Source organism: Rousettus aegyptiacus, unplaced genomic scaffold (genome assembly GCF_014176215.1).
Source record: "Rousettus aegyptiacus isolate mRouAeg1 unplaced genomic scaffold, mRouAeg1.p scaffold_m13_p_18, whole genome shotgun sequence".
In the NCBI taxonomy this organism is placed as follows: Eukaryota; Metazoa; Chordata; class Mammalia; order Chiroptera; family Pteropodidae; genus Rousettus; species Rousettus aegyptiacus.
Window position 1 is genome coordinate 19,386,180 of NW_023416293.1, and position 22,053 is coordinate 19,408,232.

Below are 22,053 nucleotides of genomic sequence, written 5' to 3' on the forward strand. Positions count from 1 at the left end.
CCACCACTGCTGTTTGAACAAAAGCAATTCTCGTTGCTATCCCTCTTCCTGTTTAGCAGAAAAGCTCCAACACCTATGTCGTCGGGTTCGAAGCGCCTCGCTGGAGAAAGTAATTTCGTGCTAAGTAATTTCAGCCCCATGGGGAGGCTGACTGAACCTTAGTGACTCCAACCAAAAGTGCTCCTATGAAGCTAAAAGATTTTTGTAAATATGTGTACTATTTACATAAATACCCAGTGCGGCAAAGCGTGTGGCTCCTTCCAGCCAGCCGAGTCAAGCTTGTCCTCCCCTTTGTCACCAGAACCCGCCACACTGTACGTTCAATGCCCTGGCCAGCCTCAGCACATCCCACCCCTCCACAGAGTCCCCTTGCCCCATCACCCGGGAGAACCGGAACAGAAAGGAAGCGGGGTTTTCCTGGTTCCGGGCCTGTCCTCACGGCTCGGCACCTCGTACCACCTCATGCTGCATTCTGTACCGAGCTAACGCGTTCGGTACATCATAGCAGAACAATTGGGGCGACCACAAATACACATTTCATACACTTTACCTTTTTTAGAAGGGAAGGTTAGTCACTGGTTGTCCTGGTGCCAGGGGATACTCCTGTTTGGCCACAGCTGAGGGGTTTAAGGGGGACAATGCTCCCAAACGGGGTCACTGGGACTCAGAGTCACAGGGGCTGGGGCTCAAGCAGAGACCCAGGACCAGGGAGCTCAGTCGCCTACCGACTAACATTTTCTTGTAAGTCTTAAAGATTCTCCCGCTCTGTTCTACCATGGTTCTCAGACTTGCCTTACTTCCCAACAAGACTGAGACCTCTGGGCAGCCACCGTGTTCTGCTGTTCCGGTAACTCCCCCCGCGACACCTGGATCCAGATCATGCTCGCTGAGTTTAACGAAATGAGCAGGTGCAGAGTTTTGGCCACAGTTTCCTAATCCTCTGGGATGGAATGTTAAAGATGGTTCGGGGCAGATGTGACCACTAGAGTAAGTGACATGTGCCAGGAGGAGAAGATGCATGTGACGTGCGTGCAGGATTTTTCATGAAAGAAATGGTGCAAATGGCGAAATTTTAACCTCATCGCACAGTAACATTTCCAACTGTGTAACAGAACAATCGAAAGAATCTCTAATACTTTAATATTCTCTAGATTAAATACATATGATTAGACGTGAACATCGTGTGTGCATGAGTGTGTGTCTGTGTAGGTGTGTGCATGAGTGTGTGTCTGTGTGAGTGTGTGCGTGAGTGTGTGCACGCCTGTGTGTGCGTGAGTGTGTGCGTGAGTGTGTGCATGCCTGTGGGCGTGCGTGTGTGATGTTTCACGAGCTCCATCTCCTCTCCTGCCGCAGCCGTTGCCACGTTCTTTCCCGTGTGCACGCATGTTCCGTGCGCGCGTGTTCCGTGCTGAGTTTCGTCCCTGAAGCAATGGCCCCGGATGATCGCTACTGAAGGTTTTCAGAAACCACGAGCCGTTTCTCACTTTGCGTTTCTCCCATCAACCCACTTCTCCTCATGAACGGCAGCCCCGCTGCTCTCCGCGGCCCTCTGTCCTCAGCCAACTTTTTCTCTTTGCAGATCAGAGCCCATTGTCCTTGCTTCCTCTGGAAGTGTCAGACCTTACAACTCACATCTGTTAATAAACGCAGAAGCCCTTCACAAATGTGCATATCGATGGAGCCTGATTTCATTAAGAGAAAAGAGTCAAAAGTCCTCCGTTCTGTCCCTCCCAGGTCCGCCATGGACCTGGGGTCCTGCTCTGTAGCTTGGAGACAGTGATTAGAGCCTTGACTCCCTCACGGGGACTTATGAGGAGCACATAAGACAAAGTTTGTGGAAAGTGTCTTCTGTGTAAACCAAAACGTTCACTCAAATGGTAACGGATTTCCTTCTTTTTGAGGGCCGGATAATATTCCCTTGTGTATAATTCATCTGTGGATGGACATGTAGGTTTTTTCAATGTCATGGCTATTGTTTATGATGATGCAGGGCACATAGGAGGCAGGTGAGTCTTCAAGAACCTAATCTCAATTCTTTTGGCTCTCTGCCCACAGACAGGATTGCTGGATGGTACGGTCGTTCCATTTAAAATTTTTTGAGAACTCTCCATACTGTTTTCCATAGTAGCTACACCAATTTACATTCCTACCAACAGCATGCAAGGGTTTTAATTTCTTTTCGTCCTTGCCAATCCTTATCATTTATTTTTTTGATAATAGTCACGCCCTGGCCAGGTGTTAGGTGATATCTCATTTGTGGTTCTGACTTGCATTTCCCTGATAATACTGCCATTTGTGACAAGGATGAACCTGAAAGGCATTATACTAAATGATATAAGGACAAAAGCTGCGTGATTCCTCATCTCACATAAATGGAAAAGTCCAGCTATTAGAAGCAGAGAATAAAGCGGTCGTGGGAAGCTGGGGAGCTGTTTTCTCACCGGCGCGACGTGTCAGTCACGTGGGATGAGCAGGACCCGGGGCTCCCCGCTGCACGGTACGCGCTTGTGATGAACAGCGCGGCATTGCGCTCTCAGAGGCGTGTGGAGCAGGTGGATCCTATGTCAGGTGTTGTCACCACAAAACACACAGACAGACAGACGAAGGCACACAGGACGCTTTGTGGGTGATGGGTAGGTCTGTACCTGGATCGTGGTGAAGGTGGCGTGGATGCTCGCGTACGTCTGAACTCATCACGTTGCACACATTAAATATGTGTAGTTCTTCATATACCAGTTATATTCATCGAAGCCGTTAATGTTAATTGTGCAGAATAGTGCCGCTACTAATGGCAGTAGCCGCAACAGCAAGAGGAAATCCAGAATCTAAGCGGAGTCTCAGCGTCCCGCAGATGGAGGTGCACACAAGCATGTCAATGGGATAAAGAAAAAGTTCGCTAGTTGTCTAAAATTTTAGGGAGAAAACTGTAGTTAATCCTTGGACAACACAGCTGTGAACTATGCAGGATTTTTTTCATCTTTATAAAAGTATGTATTTTATTTCAATCCCCAATACTATACCAAATAGATGACATAAACTTACAATATCAATAATATAGTACAGTACTATAAAATTTCTCTTCCTTATGATTTTCTTAACATTTCCTATCCTCTAGCCTAATTATTGTAAGAACACAGTATATACTACATAAAACTATATAAATATGTGTTAATTGACTGTTTACGTTATGTTATCAATAAGGCTTCCTGCCAACAGTTGTCTGCTGGGAGTTAAGTTTTTGGGGAGTCAAAAGTTACACGCGGATTTTTGACCACGCAGGGGGTGAGTGCGCGAACCCCTGCGTTGTTCATGAGTCAACTGCATGCTGGGTCGCAGAATCTCCCTGACGAGTCCCGGGGGAAGACGGCCCCCAGCCGCGTGTCGAGTTGCTTGGCGCGTGGAGATGGGAGGCAGCGCTTCAAATGTCTAGGGAGGACGGACGGGCGATGAGAGGCAAAGAGAAAGTCCGCGGACGAGCCAGAGACACGGCTCGCTGCGTCCTTCCCGCGAAGCCCACGCTGTCGGCGTGTCCGGGGCATTTCTCGTGGGCTGGCTCCACAGCCACCGGGCGTGTATGGCACGGGGGCACGAAGAAGAGAGAGGCAAGTGCTCCTCAGCCACAGGACCTCACGGAAATCCCGGGGGCCGTGGGCAGCCCCTGGCCGTGACATCGAAATGCAGGTCCATTCTGCGCGGTTTTTGTAAGGACAGCTAACTCTGGGTTACGCTGCAAACCAGACGTGCCACCAGCGCTGGCTGCCACTTCCGCCAGAGCAGCACATGTCATCTGTCCCCTTCTCTTGCCTCCTAGTCAGCCCGTACCTAAGCCCTGGCTGGTATTTATTCAACTATCTGCAGCAGTTATTTATAATGGGCACAGATCAGTCACTTCTAACCTGGACATTTGTTCCTCGCCAATTTAAATTGGTTTCAGGGGAGCCCGGACTGCATTTAACATTTAAAGTTATCAAGTACAACCAATAATGATCTTACCAGCACCCCAGCTGCTGCAGAAATGTCACTGTCCTTCTACACGGAACTGCAGAGACCCCGTCCACTATTTGTTTAGGACAGAGAGGCTCGTCGCAATGAGCAGTCATTCGTTTTGCCTTCAGGAAAGGTTTTTTTTTTTTTTTTTTTTTTTTTTTTTAATTTACCGTGAGAAAAAACGAGGTCATGAGGGGGAGGGTGCTTGATGACGGAGTTTTCGGGGCACAGGTCCCTCGGCAGAGTGATCGAGTTCTGCACAGGGGTTCGACGTCCCCTCACGGTTGTTTGCAGACCAGGCGGCAGCCCCGGCTTTCAGCAGCTGGCCCTCCACTGTTGTCGTTCCCATGCTCTGTAGGAGACACTGCGCTTGTCACCCGGAGTGGTTTCCTGCCTTTGTTTTAGTTAGGTTGCCCAGAGGCGGGAAAGAATTCGACAGGAGATCCTGAGGCAGCGAGCGGACAGTTGCTGGTTCCAGAATGTCAGCCTTAAGGCTGAGGGCGGCAGAGACTCGGGACCGGGGCCTGTCCCTCCCACCCATCAGCTTTCCTTTAAAACGCTTCCAAAGGAGTTTGTCATTGGCTGTCGATCACCCTCTTGCACCTTCTCATTATTTAGAAAACTTAAAACTGTTCTCCTATTAGTTAAAATTAGTCGTTGTTTTATAAATACAGTCTAAGGAATGATTTTCGTCAATATGAACAGATATATTTCTTCTGTCCTGATTCATCTTGGGTTTATATTTTCCAGTTTGGATATTTATAATGACCAAATTAGTTATGAGGTGGGTGGTGGAGTTTAAAGCAGGAGAATGCAGTGGGTTGGAGTGCAGGACGCTGGAAGAGGAATAACTTAGCGATAGCCCTGAGCAGGTGCAGCGGAGAGCTCAAAGCCTCTGCTGGCGAGTAGGGTCAAGAGGAGACCTTATGGGACAGAAGCAGAATCAGGAATGTGGGCTCAGATCTCCAGGCAGAGGCACGGACCCAGATGGAGGGGCAGGGACAGTGGTTGACAGGGATGCGAACCCAGAGGAGGGTCTGGAAGAAGCTGACCGCTGGGGGAGCAGGGCAGTGGGGCTGATCGACCTCAGCGAGTGGACCAGACCAAGCCCAGACCTAAGGCTTCTGTCTGTTGACCAAAGCAAGATACTGGTCAAGTCCAGATTTAAGAGGAAGAGAAATGGAGCCCAACCCTTGATGGAAGAAACTGAAAAAAATCCTATTACAGAAAAATGAGTGTACAGGATGCAAAGCATATGGGGCCGCCTTTTGCAATCTAATCACTTTGTAGATATTGTATATATTTCTCAGTTCTATAGGTTTATAGAGAATGGGAGAGAAAGAAGAACAAAGTGGAGACATTAAAGCAAAGAAAAGAATCTTTTTGTAGGAGGCAAATTAATAATCCGAAAAAAAAATGTCTTCTGTATAGAGACAGGCATGGTTTCTGAATATGCTAAGTAACAGATGTGTGTTAATCTGTTATCCCTTTTTGTAACTTTGGACTAATACCTGGTGGCTGCTAGGCTTCTGTAGGATTGTTTTCCCTTTCCATAAGCTACTCTTTGGCACCGAGTCAATGAGTTGTGAAACCCTGCTCGCACCCAGGAGCAGGGGATCCAGCTCAGCCTTAGGGGCTGGGTCTCAGGGCACCTGCGGGGTTCTCTGCAAGGAAAAGTAGTGCACCGTTCTCAGTTTTTAATCTCTCTGAAGCATTAGCATTTTCATCCCTGATATTAATCATTTGTGTTTTCTCTCTTTTTCTTGATTAGTACTGCTTGGATGTATAACTTTTATAACTCTTTTCAAAGAAACTTTTAGCTTTTAGGAAACTCCTTTTAGATTTTTCTCTATTGTATGTTTATTTTCTGCTTTCTTATTTCTACGTTCTTTGCTTTTAATTTGCTTTTTATTTTGTAACTTTGCATTGGATTGTTAGGGCATTGGTTTTCTGGTCTTTCTTCTTTGCTAATATTTTTATTCAAGGTTACACCATTTCCATGGATTTAGCTGTGGCCCACAGCTGATGTGACTTATTCACATTAACATTTAGTTATTTCTATTTTTTCCTTTTACCCATGAGTTATTTAATGTAGTTTATAAATATGCAAAGATGTTCTAGTTATCTTGTTTTTGTTGACTTTTACCACTATCATTGGAAAATATAATCTATGAGATTTCAGTACTCTGACATTTTTTGAGACTTGCTTCAAGCCTAGTTTATAGCCAGTTTCAGCAACTGTCCCACATGGAGGTTAAAAGAATATGTATTTTACGCCTCATGTATGTTCTGTTCTATATGTCAAATGCATCAAGTTTGTTAATTGTGTTGTTCAGTTTTCTGTGTCTCCTCTGACTTATTCTCTCTTTTTTTCTATCAGTCATCAAGACATGATAAAATCTCTAACTACAAATGTGGCTTTTTCTACTTCTCCTTGTAGTTTTGTTATATTTGATTATATCTATATCTATATCTATATATCTAGATAGATAGATAGATAGATAGATAGATAGATAGATAGATATGCCATGTTATTAGGTGAATATGAGTTTCAGATTGCTAAATCTTTATTTAGAATTTACCCTTTATCTTTATAAAGTGTTCTTTTCCACACCTAGTAATGCTGCTTCTCGTAGAGCCCACCTGTCTAATATTAGGAGATTCACATTGGCTTTTTGGGGTTTGTGTTTACCTTCTGTCCTGAGGCTTAATGATTAATGAGCAGCAGGCAGAGGTGAAGAATTAGAGTGGAAAAGCAAGTGAGTCACAATGCCATCATCTGGGCAAAATCAGCTTGAATCAGAGAAAAAAACCACTATATTAAAGCAATGAAGTTTGTGTGCAGTTACACAAGCATTTGGAAAGGAAGGGATGGGAGAAGCGGATGGAAAATAGGTAGGAATTTCGGTCAGCTGAGGGAGATCTTATCTAGAAGGAAAAATGAAAGGAGCTGCTAGAGAGGGAGCAGCTCGCCGGCCGCTGGGGTGGGGAGGGAGGAGGGCTAAGAACGAGATCGAGGTTCTTCAGGGGAAGAGAGGAGTGGAAGCCAGCGCCGAGAACCCTCCACGCTCTGCTGAAACGTGATTATGCCCTCTCGTCCGGCGCTGCACAGTAGAAAGACTGTATTTCTTGGGTAACACTTTCTTTTCCTCAAATGATTATGTGAGGCAGTGGTTATGATAGATGCTTTCTTCATTACACTGGGGATGGCAAATAAACTGTCAGCTTTCGGGACTCTCCCCGCCCCAGGAAACGGAAGGAGCTTGTGACGGCCACACAGCCGGACAGCGCCACCCGCCCAGGGCGCCGCGGCGCCGCCTCAGCGCTGCCGGCCCTCGGCAGACTTTCCTCGTGCGCGGACGTCTGTACTAGAACGTTCTTCTTTCCATTCCCTATATGTCCACACTACTGAAAAATTTATAGTAGCATCAGACAGCTCTAGCAAAGCACAATGTATAATCATCACAATGACAACACCATGAAAAACCTTGCTAGCTAAATGAGGTAAGACGCAAGTCGTGAAGGCCCTGCCCCACCCAGGCCCCGCTTGCCACCAGCCAGGGACCACTCCACGTCAGTGGACTTCATGGAACTCACGTGCCTAATTGTTTGAGAGGTTGCTTTTGAGAAAATCCATGTTAACATCAGAGCCCAATTTACCTTGGCTTTTCTTCTCCCCAAAAATGCTTTTGTCAGATTGGAAAAATGCAACAGTCTGCATCAAATCGAACGGCTGTGTGTCGGTTCCCGGGGCCACCCCTCTCCTCTTCAGTTCGGACCAGTGATGACACCTAAAGCCAGAGCCGGGCGGGCGCGGGGGGAGCTGGGTTATGTCCTCTGAAGGCTCCCGAGAATTCTCAGTGATGGGTTTTTACCGCTAAGATCCTCTCTCTCCATTCAGGCAAAACCAGCCCAGCTTCCTCTGATCCGCGTTAAAGCCCCTAAAACGTTGTTCACCCCAGCTGTCCCTGTCCCCATTTCCACTCGTCTTCAAAGGCAGCTGGTCTCGTGGAGAGCGGGGACAGGGTAGGGCAGATGGCCTGTCACGGGAGACGGATGCCAAGCTATAAAAATTGCAAAGCGCATTTTTTATGGCAGCATTGATTCCTGACAGAGTCTACAAGCCTCCGCGTTGGCAGCTGGGAAGTCCCTCGAAGGCCGCCACATGCACGTCTGCTACTGGGAAGGGCCAAGTGCCTCGCCGGCTCTTTCCCAGTGGACACACGAGGTCCGTGCAGCAGCCTCCGGTTCACAGGGACCAGTGTCCTTCTCGGCTTTGAAACAAGTGCTCCCACAAGGTTTCCACGGATGAAACGAGCCCTGGCTGTGTTTGACAGAGGTCAAGCAAGTTCCCAAATTGACTATTTTCTTGAAATGTCTTTGAAGTGACTGTAACATTTGCGTGTGTTTTTGTGGCTCCTCGAATAATACGAGTGCACATTATAGACAGCCCAGTGGGTGAGAAAAGCGTCCGGTAAAAGAAGCATAACTTGAGAATCTAGATTTGAAATAGCTCAGTTTCCAGCCTTCTGAGGACCCCATCAGTGACATCTGTGACAATGTTACTCCTACATTGTGTAGGACTTACGTAGAAGAAACAATTATATAGATCACTTTTCTATAAAAGACTTCTTTTGTAATGATCATACATTTTGCTTTGCTAGAGCTAAACAGTTAAGAAGGCCTGCTGTCAATTAAATGCTTATCACAAACACACAAATCATTGTGTATTGAGATATCATTGAAATGTTAGTTTTTGTACAGTTATGAATTTCGGTTATGAATTCTCAATCTCAATTGAAATATGCTTTGAAAAAGGGATGAATTTACTATAAGCATATGTGGGTATTTCATATTCTCGAACAAGGAGTTGAGCAACCAAGTCTCAAGGAGTCACGATACAGCCGAACATTCAGACTATCAAAAACCAGAGGTTTGAACACTTCCAGAATATTCTGTCATCTATATTTGGTTGTGTTTCTCTCAATTTGCTTAATTCTCTTCTCCTGAACCAGTTTCTTATCTATGGTGAAAAATGTAGCAATAATAACTTCTGATGTTCACGTCTCAGTTGTCGGTGCCAGAGAGGGTATGTCCCACGTTCCTAGGTCCCAGCCGGGCAAGGTGTTCAACCCTGGACCAACCAGCAGGGGGTGAGAAAGGGAGGCGCCGGCGAGGCCCCGTGTGTCCCGCGTCCGCCTTCGAACCAGTGGACGTGGCTGGCTGGGGTCAGAACCCGCGGGAACCTGGGAGTGCTACGGGCCACGGGGCTGACGTGGAGGACCGCGCCTGTGGGGGAGACGCTGTCACACACGGGACCTGCGGCTCCCCGCGCGGGAACGGGGAGGAAGGTGTGGGTCACACGGAAGGGGAAGGCCCACGGCCGTTTGCGTCTCTGTGAACTTACTCATGAAACTTCGTACCCTGCACATCATGTTGTTGATGTAAGGCTCATGGGTCGTTTTTCTAAATTTAGCAGCACAGAAAAAAAATTATTTTCTTGGAGCTGCACGGAGCTCGTCATAAGGTTTTCCGTAGCCTCCCAAGCCAGGTTCCTGTAGCACTGTCCCACGTAAACACTGCGAATGAGGCTGAGATGATCGTGTGGAATTAAAATCGGTAAGTGCTGCCCCATCTAATCTTCTGGAAGAAACGCGACGAGTAGGGTTTTCATTAGAAGAGAAAAGCACAGCGTTAGAAAAACAAATCTTCCTGAGCAGAACGAAAAGACGGGTCTGGAGGTCGAAAGCGCCCATCTCGGGTTGGTTACAGCGGGTGCTCAGTGAGGGGAAGGAAGAGAGTACAATTCAGATTTACAGAATAATTTTATGTCGATTGCCTTATTATTGATGAGAGGGATTCCAGTACACCCGTCACACCACTGATTTCCTTGTTTACCCTGCACACACTCCGTGCATGAGTTCAGTTATTAAACCCCTCACGAAGTAATTCTGCTGTCAATTCCTCAAAATTAGAACCCGTGCTAAAGGAGCCTCGCCGTGGCCGTTGGTCATGTAGCCATCGGTGCCCTTCGGATGCGTAGTTCACGAGTCAAGAAGTGCTCAGAGGCCGGGCTGCTCACGTGTCGAATTGTCGCGAAGTGCCCACTTCTGCCCGCGGGGTCCCAGGAAGTCCCCCCTCCCCCAGTTCCCTGCCACGTGCCCCAGTCGCCCTGTGAGCATGTTACGTGGTCACAGGTGGGGCTGGCTATTGTGCCAGAGAAATTATCTGCAGGTCAGTGTGGTTTGGAGACAGCAGGACTTTAGAATTATGTGAAGTTGGCTCTGCCAATTAACTTTCTTTCACGTCTTCTTATTAAAGCAATTTTTATTAAAAGCAATTAGGAATTTGGCAAAAAATCCAAATTTTACAGCAAATTATAAAATAACAAAGCGAAAGTGCCCTGCCCTCGCCTAGTCTCGCTGCACAGAGACGATCCCCTTAACCAGTTCTTGGTTTAGTTCCCCCAGGTTCCCGCAGAACCGTGAGCGGTGTTAACACGCATTGCGGTGAACAGTTCTCAGTTCTAACATTGTCTGTCGACTCCTGTGCAAAACGAGCTGCCCGCCCCGACCGATACCGGTGACATCGCTGTTTTAGTTCTGCCGGTCGGGTTTAAGGACCGTGTAAACTCGTCGGGGGTGTCGCTCGAGACGCCCCGTGCATCATGTTTAGCAGCGTGTAGCGGAGCAAGTCCTGCCAGGGCCTGCTGGCCCCGCGCCCACCCCCTTCTCCCCTGTGGCTCCGCCTCCCTCTCCCCGCAGGCTGTGTGTGGCCGTTTGGGTATATCACTTTTATAAATCTTTTCAAAGAAACGACTTCTAGTTGTAAGGAAGCTAGCTTTACTCTTCCTGTGCGGTACGTTTCCCTGGCTGGGGAGAGGGGCGAGGTGGGCGCCAGGGTGTTCGTCCTCCTCCTTTCCGTCTCCATAGCTACAATCCCAAAGGTCACGGCCCTGTGGCCCCAGATGCTTCCTGGGAGGAGACCCTAACAGCACCGCCCACGTCTGCGCTGCCGGTGACTCCTGTGGCCCTGACTCCTTGGCGGCCTCGTGACCCCTGGTGGCTGGGCTGCCTCTTCCACCTCCGTGACAGTGGCCCCTGGAAGGGTCCCCTCTCTGGCTGGGTGCTGAGCCGGGACGTCCTTCCCTCTGCCTCATGCTCCGTGTGGAGGGGCTTTTGTCACAGCTGCACTTCCGGCCTCCTCGCCCTGGCCACTCCTGGGCGGGGGGTCGGGGACGAATGTGACCGGCGAGGTTGGCGGAGGGACTTGTGCTGGCTCACCCCCTTCCTTTCTCTTTTTTCTGGGCGCCAGCCTGGGGCGAGCCAGTCCTGGGGGAGGCCCGAGGGGCCTGCAGTGACCGGAGTCAGGCCTCCCCGAGCTGGGGCGGCCCATAACCCCGGGGCTCCCGAAGACCTCGCCCGGGCTCCCCGGCTGCTTTTTTACTGATAAAGCTGACGTTTCGCGCTGTTGGACCACTCCAGAACGGTCCCGCAATCAGGCAGGAACGAGGACGTCACTTGGTCAGCTCCTGCCCACAAAAGATGTTAGCTCTCATCTTACTCATCTTATTACGGTGACGAGGACGGTGGGAGGAGGCGGAGGCCGCCGGCCACACGGTGCACGGAGCCGCAGTCCCGGCCGGCTGGATGCTGGCCCCCCACTCCTCGGCCCCCCACTCCTCACCCCCCCCACACCGGCTGGACACCCACTCAACCTTTCCCACAAGTCACTCAGTTCCCTCAGAAAGCAAACCCCGGGAAGCACCTGCGACAAATGTCACCTTTGCTCGGCGGCTCACACACAGGGCGGCGTGGCCATAGACGTGACTTTCAAAGACTTTAGAAGGGACAGGAGCTACGTGCACGTTGCTGGTGTGTGACCTTGAATCTGAGCCTTTGCTTAATCTCTCAAGAGCCCCGATTCTCTTCTGAAATGTGGGGACTTTGAAATTTAAAGGGGCTCAGGAGTGGCATTCTGCATATTAGAAACTCAGTAAATGACAACTGTTTATGTGACACAGATGGTGTTTTTGGTCACCTTGGTGACATGAAAGCAGCACTCAAAGGAGCTTTCATTATGTAGTGAACATTAGGGCTGTCCCCAGACCTTCCGGAGATTCCGGTTCCCCGCCCCCCGGTGGGTGGCCCCACCCACGCCGGACGGCTGTAGCCAGTTCACAGCGCTTGGGAGGTCTGGGTGTCCAGCCTGAAACAGGCGTTAGAGCCCTGCTCCTCGAACCCTGTCCTGGCGATCTGAGTATCTCCAGATCATGCCTGCTGGACCCAAGCTGACCCATGGCAATGTGTACAATGGAAAAGAAATAAGTCTGAGGCTTTAAGGCCACAGTTTGGGGAATCATTCACTACCCAGCATAATCCAGCCTATTCTAAGTGATGCGCGTCAGGCCCCACCTGCCTCCTCTGTGCAGGTGACCTCTCACCCTCGACCAGGCTTCCCTTCCCTGCCCGCGCCTCACGTCCAAGGTGCAGGCTGCAGCGTTCATGCCGCTTCCTATGTTTTGTACTGGGTTCTGAATGTGGGCAGAACGAAAATTCCTATGATTAGGCTCTTTCATCTCTATTGACCCTGGTTCTCCAGGGTTCACATCTGAGAGCCAGGAGAATTTTCTGGAGCCCCTTTCCTCCCTGCCCCCAGCCCCCAGCCCCCAGCCCCCGGCCACTAAATCGTATCTTCGTCTCATGAGACCAGTAACGCTCCACTCTGCTTCTCAGACGGCTCGTGCTTAGGATTTTAGTGTGCGCCCCACTCCACCCTCCCACATGGCACGTGACCTGGGGAAAACACCGGCTGCTGGACTCAAGCCTCTCCCGGAACCTCTGGGGCCACCCGTGCCCTGCCGGCAGCCGTCTGGGGGGCAAAGCCTCTGCTGGCCACCCGTGCCCTGCCGGCAGCCCTCTGGGGGGCAAAGCCTCTGCTGGCCACCCGTGCCCTGCCGGCAGCCCTCTGGGGGGCAAAGCCTCGATTCCTGTGTCCGCACCCCAAACTGGCAGCCGTTCTGTGACAAGGAGCAGCTGCAGAGTCCGCTCCGCCTGCCGTGGCGCTGCCCGCCCTGCCCGCTGGCCGCCGGGGCTCCGCTGGCCTCGGGCGCGTCGGCCCTACGTGTCGTTATGCGTTTTTTCTCCTTAGTTTAACTCCGGCCTTTGTAGTCGTTTTCAGCGGGAGCCGGGTCTGTCACAAGCTACTTCCTCCACCAGGGGACTGATGGCTGTGCCTCCCCCTTTCATCGACTTTCTGCACAGACAGGACCCGTGGGCCTGCCTAATGCCGCGCACTGCGTCTGCTGCTCAGAAACGTGTCTCAGAAGTGTTTGGAAAGAGTGGAATCTTTGGATCCATTATTTTGGATCTTTGGATTTGTGCACTACAAATAATAGAACTTTCAGATTCTATTTCTAATATTTTCAGTTTTTCATGGTGATTGTTACACACACACATTTGGTATACGTACATGGTTATCAATCAACTCTCTCTCTCATTCTCTGTCTTTCTTTCTCTATATATATATATATATATATATAAAATATAAATTTCTTTTTATCTGAAACATAGTATTCCACAGTACGATTGTATTCCATTCCTTTTAACACTTTCTCTTTATATTGACATTAATGTAATTTCATATTTAAAAAAATTATTTTATTGTAAACAATGACAAAGTAAATAATCCTGAAGAATTGGTAGTGTGCTTAAAGTTTTAATAAAGATTCTAAATCCTGGAAAATAAAGATAAAGGGTCATCTGTCTCCAGCTGCATCACGTGGTGGTACCGGTGGGTGCGGTGGACCAGAACGAGGCCTGCGAAGGTCTCACCGCGTTGTCTGGTTTTCTCCGCATGAGACGCATGTAGCACCAACTACTGAACAAAGACCAAACAGGAGTTCTTGTGCTTAAAGGGTCAGAGGAGGAGGGAATTAAACCCAGATTATGAAGGGATATTACAATGATGATATGAAATGAGCCATTTAATTGCCGTAGTTTAAGGAATTATGGTGACTTTGAATCATGACAGGTGATGTAGAATGTTGGTTATATTTCACCTGGATTGTAGATATCTGCTTTACAGACTCCTGAAATTTTCTTGGAAGCTTTGTATTTATAGCTCTCTGTTATATTTTTACCAAAAATTGTAACTTAAATGGACCTAATAATAGAGATGAATGATGTTCTGATAGGTTTAATGTGCCTTGTCCTTAGACCACGTATCAAAAGAGCTGTCACGTTTAATGGGCAGTTACACTAAATTTGAGTAAAATATCAGACATAGAGGGAGGGGGAGGGAGAGAAGGAGGTGGAGAGAGAGATTGGCTTTCGGGAGCTGGCTCGGGTGGCCGCGGGTCCACGAGTCTGGTGTCCGCAGGGCAGGCCAGCAGGCTGGAGGCCCAGGAGGAGCTGAGGCTGCCGTGAGACCAAAGTCACCTGGAGGCGGCACTCATCTTCCTCAAGGGACCTCAGTCTGTCCCCTTCAACCAGATGAGGCCCACCCATCACCGAGGGTCACCAGCTTTACTCAAAGTCTACCGATGTACACATTACTCTCCTTTACAGACACCTTCGCCGTGACATCCAAACTGGCATTTGACCAAATATCTGGGCACGGTGGCCTAGGCAAATCAACATACGAAATCAACCACCACAGCCCTATAGAACAAACAAGAATCACAGGCATAGTTAAAGAGAAAATCAAAGGCTAACCTCAACGACTTGGGTATTGAAACCTGGGTGACAGAGGATGGAAGGGTGGAAGAGAGGTGGCTGGGGCTGTGACCTAGGGGTTAACAGGGTCAAAGGACCCAGAAATAGAAACTCAGCATTACAGTATAGAAAACTAACGTAATAGCCTGCATCTGGAAAGAAGGGTGAGAGGGGGGCGTTGGCGTGAGCCCGAGGCCCCGTGTTCCACGGTGGCGAGTCGGCGTCTGGTTTACGAGCACCGTGAACGTAGAATCTGAGCTCGGGCTGCGCACCGGCCGCCCGGGCGCGGGGGCCGTCGCAGGCCGCCGTCTCCCCGCGCGCCGCCGCGCGCCCCGGGGGCACAGCCGCGCCGCCGACGGCTCGCGCGCGCCACGCCCGCCGCAGGGCGTGTGTCGCCGGCCCGGTGGCCCCGGCGTGCGGCCGGCGGCCTGCGCGTCGAGGGCCGGGCGCGGGCGGACGAGCTGCGTGCGAGCCCGGGGGGCGGCTGGTCCACGTGTTACGCTCTTCTGTTCTTCTTTTAAAAACTATGTGGTTATATACAACTTTGATAAGAAAAGATAAGGGCGGTGAGGACCTAGAGCAGAGTGAGCGGACGGGACTGTGCTCCTTAGATAAAACAGGGGTGTCCACGGAGGCAGACGAGAGGAAAGCAGGGAAAAGAAAGAAAAGAGACTCGCCGTCGGGAGACTGCACCTGGCCGGGGCGCGGGCATCCTGCGACCTGGGTCCAGGCGCGGCCTGGCGCCACCTGGCGGGTGGAGGCCCCGCAGCCGCGAGCGGAGCCCGGGCCCGGGCGTGCTCCTCGGGGAGGCCCGGCTGGGGGCCCGTCCGGACCGTTCTCCGCCTGTTACAGCTCTGGGGGGTTGGACTTGAACCCGTCCATTTCCCGGCGTTGTGGGACGAGCCCGTTGTGCCTCCCGCTAGAACCTGGGACCGTTCCGGTCTCAACAATACAGTTACTAATCAGCACTTGTGAAAAACATCTAATCCCTTCGAACAGCACTGCATAGAATAATGCTGCCTTCATCTGGAGGATACATCTAATCAGCTTAACTAAAGAATATTGATAAGAAAATCCAGTGCTAAGCTCTTTACTGATATGACCATTGGGGACGTTTTGTGAAGACTGGAGCATGACGAGATAATGTCATTAATAATACTGTGACAGCATGGGATTAATTGTAGTGCGGCAGTAAGAGGGCAGTGGACATGTTAAACTGGTAATGGCTTCGTTCTGCCATCAGTGGTTAACTCTGTACAGGGGATTATACAGCCATCCCAAAGCATTCCCAGCGCATTTTCTAACTCTCTGGAGATCATCTAATGCTATAGCTTTGTACAGGGGCCACATGTTGAAGCCATTACTTTGCTTTCTTTCTTCCCTTCGTTAGGATCAGACCCCTTAGAGGAGGGAGACTCATCTTCTGGCTCCAGACATAAGATCTGGAGCAAAAAGACAAGGTCGGAGACAGGCATCCCTGAGGACCAACCTTCCCAGGTCCTTTGTCTCCACGGCGGCCCCCGAGCCAGAGAGCCTGGTCTCAGTGGCCTCTGTAGTGTGTGTGTCGAGCGGGTTTCTCACCCCATGACATTTTGTGCCACAGAGTGGACACAATTCACCTTGGGAAGGCTCTGGCATGCTGTCACTGGCCAACGACAAAGCGTAGACACTAACCGGCTACACATAGTACATTCCACCCACTTACATTGTCTACAAGAATCACAGAGCTTTCCTGGGTCCTCAGCACTGAGTCGTGCCACTTGTCACGGTGAAGATGTTTAAAGACAAAGTTTTCCAGTTGAGCTTTCATTGTGACAGTGTGAATTTTGGCCCCGAGGAAGGCTGTATGAGCAGGCCTTTATGTGGGTCGTGATCACAAGTGAGATCATCACGTTCATTTAATTCACAAAAGGAGATATGACCTAGTTCTGGAAATCTAAACACTACCAGCTTTGCATTTCAAGCCATGTTAAGAGAATGTCTTTGCTGGCTCGGCATTAGGGCTAACTTTTCAAATTAGTAGTTGAATTCCGTCGGTTTCTCTTTTCATCTTTTCCTTCTTTGCCTCCATCCGGAATCAAGCTCTGTGCTTGTTTCCCATCAACTGTTCACCTAAGGATGGTTTTCACATCGACTTTTGCCTTAGAATTAATTTCATTAGAATTTGAAAAAGAAAAATGGTATCATTTCTTACACATTTATTAACTAGAATTCTTCTAAAAAGCTTTTCCTTTTCGACAGGGCGTTTGCTTATCCTGAAATTCAGTTCTAACTGCTTACTTCTTTCCCTTTAATGATCAATTTTTGGATTGAGGAATGGATTTAACAGCCTTTTGAATTGTGGGAAACTGAGGTTTTTCTGGCATTTGCGAGTGCAGTTACGGACCCGTGCACATCCGTAGTCAGTGTGGTACAGTCTGCCAATCTTTTTTATGTTTAAATTGTCATTATGTTAGCCCCTGGGAGCCCCCTCAATCTGGCCACTGGGACCTTTTGACACGGCGTTAAAAGTTTCTTTGTCTTCTGACCCATTAAGATGTCCTAAGCTCAGCTTTGCCTTCCCTGCCCTAGGCGTGGACTCTGCCATCAAAGCTCGTCTTTAGTCTGGGTGTTACCGGAGACGGGTCTGTGTGAGGGGCCGCCGCCGCTGCGGGCTGGCGGTGCTCAGAGTCCGGGGAGGCGCTTCAGAAGAGACGCGGGCACACGCTTTACGTTTTGTGGTATGTTTGCTGTCTCTTTGCAGTGTGTGCTTTCTTTTATCTTTTATCTTAAAAGCAATCTTTGGGTATTTAAAGAGGCTTTGTATTTTTTTAATGGTTCACTTTGTACTTATCTCCTTTTTAGGACCCATAGTCTTATGTTCTTAATTTAACCATCTACTAGCTTGTTTGTAAGTCTTTAGTAGTATATTTATTATTATCATTATTATTATTAATTTTGTAACTACCAATTTGTACTTCTTAATCCCTTCTCATTTTTCACCCAGCCTCCCTAACCCCCTCCCATCTGGCAACCATGACGTTTTCTCTGTATCTATGTGTCTGTTTCTGTTTCGTTCATTCATTTGTTTTGTTCCTTAGATTCCGCATATACATGAAATCATACGGTATTTCTCTGTCTGACTTATTTCACTCAGCATAATATCCTCTAGGTCCATCCATGTCGTTGCAAATGGTAAGATTTCTCTCTCTCTCTCTCTTTTTTTTTTTTGGTCTGGGTAATATTCCGTTATACATATGTACCACCTCTTCTTTATCCAATCACCTATTGATGGGCATTTAGGTTGCTTCCATATCTTGGCTATCGTAAATAGCGCTGCCATTAACATGAGGGTCTTTTCGATTAGTGTTTTAGTTTTCTTTGGATAAATACCCAGAACTGCAATTGCTGGGTTACAAGGCAGTCCTATTTTTAATTTTTTGAAGAACCTCCAAACCGTTTTCATAGTGGCTGTACCAATTTGCAATCCCACCAACAGTGCACGAGGGTTCCCTTTTTTCCACATCCTTGCCAATTTTGTTTCTCGATTTATTGATGATGACCATTCTGACAGGAGTGAGGAGATATCCATTGTGGTTTTAATTTGCATATCTCTGATGACTAATGATCTTGAGCATCTTTTCACATGTCTCTTAGCCAAATGCCTGTTCATGTCTTCTACCCATGTTTTAGTTGGATCGTTTGTTCTTTGGTGCTGAGTTGTATGAGTTCTTTGTATTTTGGCTAGTAACCCCTTATCGGATGAATCATAGGCCAATATCTTCTCCCAGTCAGTAGGCTGCCTTTTTGTTTTGTTAATGGTTTCCTTTGTTGTGCCAAAACTTTTTAGTTTGATGTAGTCTCATTTGTTTATTTAGTATTTTGTTTTTCTTGCCCGAGGAGATATATCAGATAAAAATATTACTAAGAGCAATGTCAGAGAGTTTACCACTTATGTTTTCCTCCAGGAATTTTATGGCTTCAAGTCTTACATTTAAGTCTTTATTTTGAGTTTATTCTTGTATACAGTGTAAGGAGGTGGTCCAATTTCATTTTTCTTTTGTCCAGTTTTCCCACCGCCATTTATTGAAGAGACTGTTTTTATCCCGTTGTGTACTCTTGCCTCCTTTGTCATAGGTTAAATCAGCGGTCCCCAACCTTTTTGGCACAGGGACGGGCGCTCCTATGAGCATCTAACGCCTGCTGCTCTGGGGCGGGGCTGAGGCGGTGACGCTGGCGCTGGGGGCGGCTGCGGTCACAGATGAAGCTTTGCTCGCCCACCGCTCACCTGCTGCTGCGGGGATCGGCTCCTCGCAGACCATGGACCGGTGCCAGTCCACAGCCCCTGGGTTGGGGGCCCCTGGATTAAATGACCGTGACAGGTGTGGGTTTATTTCTGGGCTCCCCGACCCGGTCGATCGACGTTGGCGTCTGTTTTTGCGCCAGGGCCGTGCCGCTCGGATTGCTGTAACCCGCAGCGCAGTTCGACCGCGGGGAGCGAGACGCCTCCAGCGCAATGTTTTGAATCCACCCGTTGCCTGTACAACAAGCAATGAACTGTTCAGCTTTACTGTTCAGCTTTCCTCTTTCCTGCTTCTTTTTCATCCTTTATTAAGTTGCTTTATTCCTATTTTTCAGATCATATAACACAAAACATGTTAAATAACTTGTTATTCATCCTCACTGTTTTTCTTTTGAAATAAAGCTCTTTCAGTTAATTCTGAGGCACGGCGGGTTTGGAATCCATCATTCTAGAGTCCCTTCTCCAACGTGGACCTAAACGGTTATTCAGCCCTTTGCACACATCGTCCTCAGATAAGATGCTTTATTTACCTTGTATCTGCCTAATTATAGTCATATATCTCGATCTGTCCAGAAACAGATTGTAAGAGATTATTTGGCAGGCAAAAAGGGAATCAAGAGAAATTCCAAGGCACATTTTGCTATGTGGCTGTAATAAGTCTTAAGAAATAGTCAGATCTCAGTGGAGGACTGAGAGTCACATGGTGTGATAACCGGAGCGGGTTTACGCATCTCGGAATCTCAGTCACGTGTGTGTTGATTGATGAGGGGGAAAAGGACAGAACAAATGTTTACAGCGTACTTACGAGCTGTTTCAGGCGCTGAGAACATTGGAGTGGAAAAGACAGAGGCTTAATCAAGTTTATATTCTAGTGAGGAGCCAGACGATAGACACCTAAATAAATAAATATTGCATGTGAACCAATACAATGGCTAAGGTGGAAAAGGAGCAAGTAACAAAACACATTTGAAAGAAAGGGACACACATAATTGGCGGAGGTAGAAAGCACTTAGGTTTTTAAAGTGTTCATTTTTATGACTAAGTTTGAACTTCTTTGAACATAATATCTGATGTATCTATGTCGTTTTGGTCATAGAAATATTCTTGAAAATTTATTCATTCTTTTACTTTTTCTGGCAAACATTAATTGCTTGCCCAGTGTATAGGAGGTATTTTAATTTGATTAATTTTTTCTTTTACATTTTTAATTAGTCAATAAAAATCTGTATCATTTACACATTATGCAAAGAGAAGGTAGTAACTTTATTGCAGAATTGGCCGTGAAGTGCTTTGTCTCTTTCTACCACTTTAATTTGCTCATAAAAATCACATCGAAAAACTTAATTGCCCTTTCTTTTTCTATGAACAATTAAAATGACTTAATATGATCATACCGTGCCTAATTACAGTGGGTAAAGCGTTGAATGATGAAGGATAGGAAAGTGAATTTAATTTCATGGTTTAAAGCTGGCTCTTTGTTTCAGCAGCTTACTGGTGAGACAAGGCTAAAACACTCAATATTACTCAGTGATGTTCAGCTTTCGGTTTTACTGAGATTATTGATGGAGCCTGCAGCAAAGCCCAGGCAGAAAAAAGCCTGTGAAGGCAGATGCCTCTCAGGACTGCTGCTCGCTCTGCTGTTAGGATGCGGTGGACGTCCTCAAATCAGGCATCGATATTTATTGTCACGTTATTTATAAGATGTTCTTTGACTTGGGACCTTATGAATGTTATAATGTGATTTAATGTAAATGGCTGTAATATAGAGTGAATTCTGAACACATATGGATTCCAGGCTAGGTCCATGTTTCTGAATAAAATCAGGAGGAATTAGAATTACAACTTTATTTAAGGCTCATGTACAGCCAGTGAAAGGTTAAATCAGCAGGCGTGGGGCAGCCAGTGTCCTCTGTCCGTCCTCTTCTCATTCCTGGGTCCCCAGCTCAGGCACCGGGCCTGGGGGGCTCTGCTGGCTTGGGGGCTATGGTAGGCCTGCCCTCCTCACAGCACCCCCTGGTGGCTGGGCTCCTGTGGAGTCACATCTAATCAGAGGGCACAGCCAGGTGTCCCTGGACCCTCAGATGAACCATGTCCCCTGTCTGTCTGACTCAGCGTAGGAGTTAAGCTTTGAATACTAAACTCCTCTATTTCTTCAGCCCACTATGATGAGGGCTGTGTTTGTGTTAATTAAAGATTCTTTAAATTCCTTCTCCTGTTGAATAAGCTGAATTTTATGACAACTATTATGAATACGATATCGGTACAGGCAGGGAACTTTTGTGACAACACAGATACAATGAAGAAAGGCAATGAAATCAACATTTCAAAAATGGACTAGATCCCGCTGGACAGTAACAAGTGAGAAGTAATAATTTATATGTCTCGAAACTTACAACCTGTCTCGTTAATGTTTTGTCCCTGAAAAACAAATTTTGTAAGAATATTTTGTCTGCATTTTCAATTATAATTAATTACCAGAAAACTACTATTTTTTATACACACATAGCTCTCAGTCCTTATTACTGATGAAGAAATACATTTCTACTCAGTGACAATTATGAGAAGTATTTATTAAAGGCACATTTTGAAGTAGAAGACGAATCAAGCCTAAACTGGCTAACCACGTGGGAATGAGGATATGCACCCCAGTGGGGAATGGGTTACAGCCTGGGAAGATGGAGAGCTATAACCCGGGGATGCGGAGAGGGCAGGGGTGGGGGGGCGGCTGGGGGCAGGGTGGTCTGCACAATGAGTGGTTACAAAGCTGTTCCTGGGTGATTGGCACGCGAGATCATACGACTCTTTACCAAGTGTGCATGTGCTTACCTAGAATTCAGTCTGTTATAATTAGATTCATGAACTTCCAGGCATAAACAAGGTATTACAGTGATGATATAATGAGGCTGAGGTTATGTGCAGGTTAGGGCAGTACCTTCTGCGCATGCGTCTGTGGCCAGATTAAACCAGCTATAGGTTACGGCCCTCTTGTCCCTTGCCCCGAGGGATGCAGGAGGGATTCTCTACCTCCTGGTGGGGTGGTCTCTGGGTGGCCTCTGGGCTGGGCCTCTA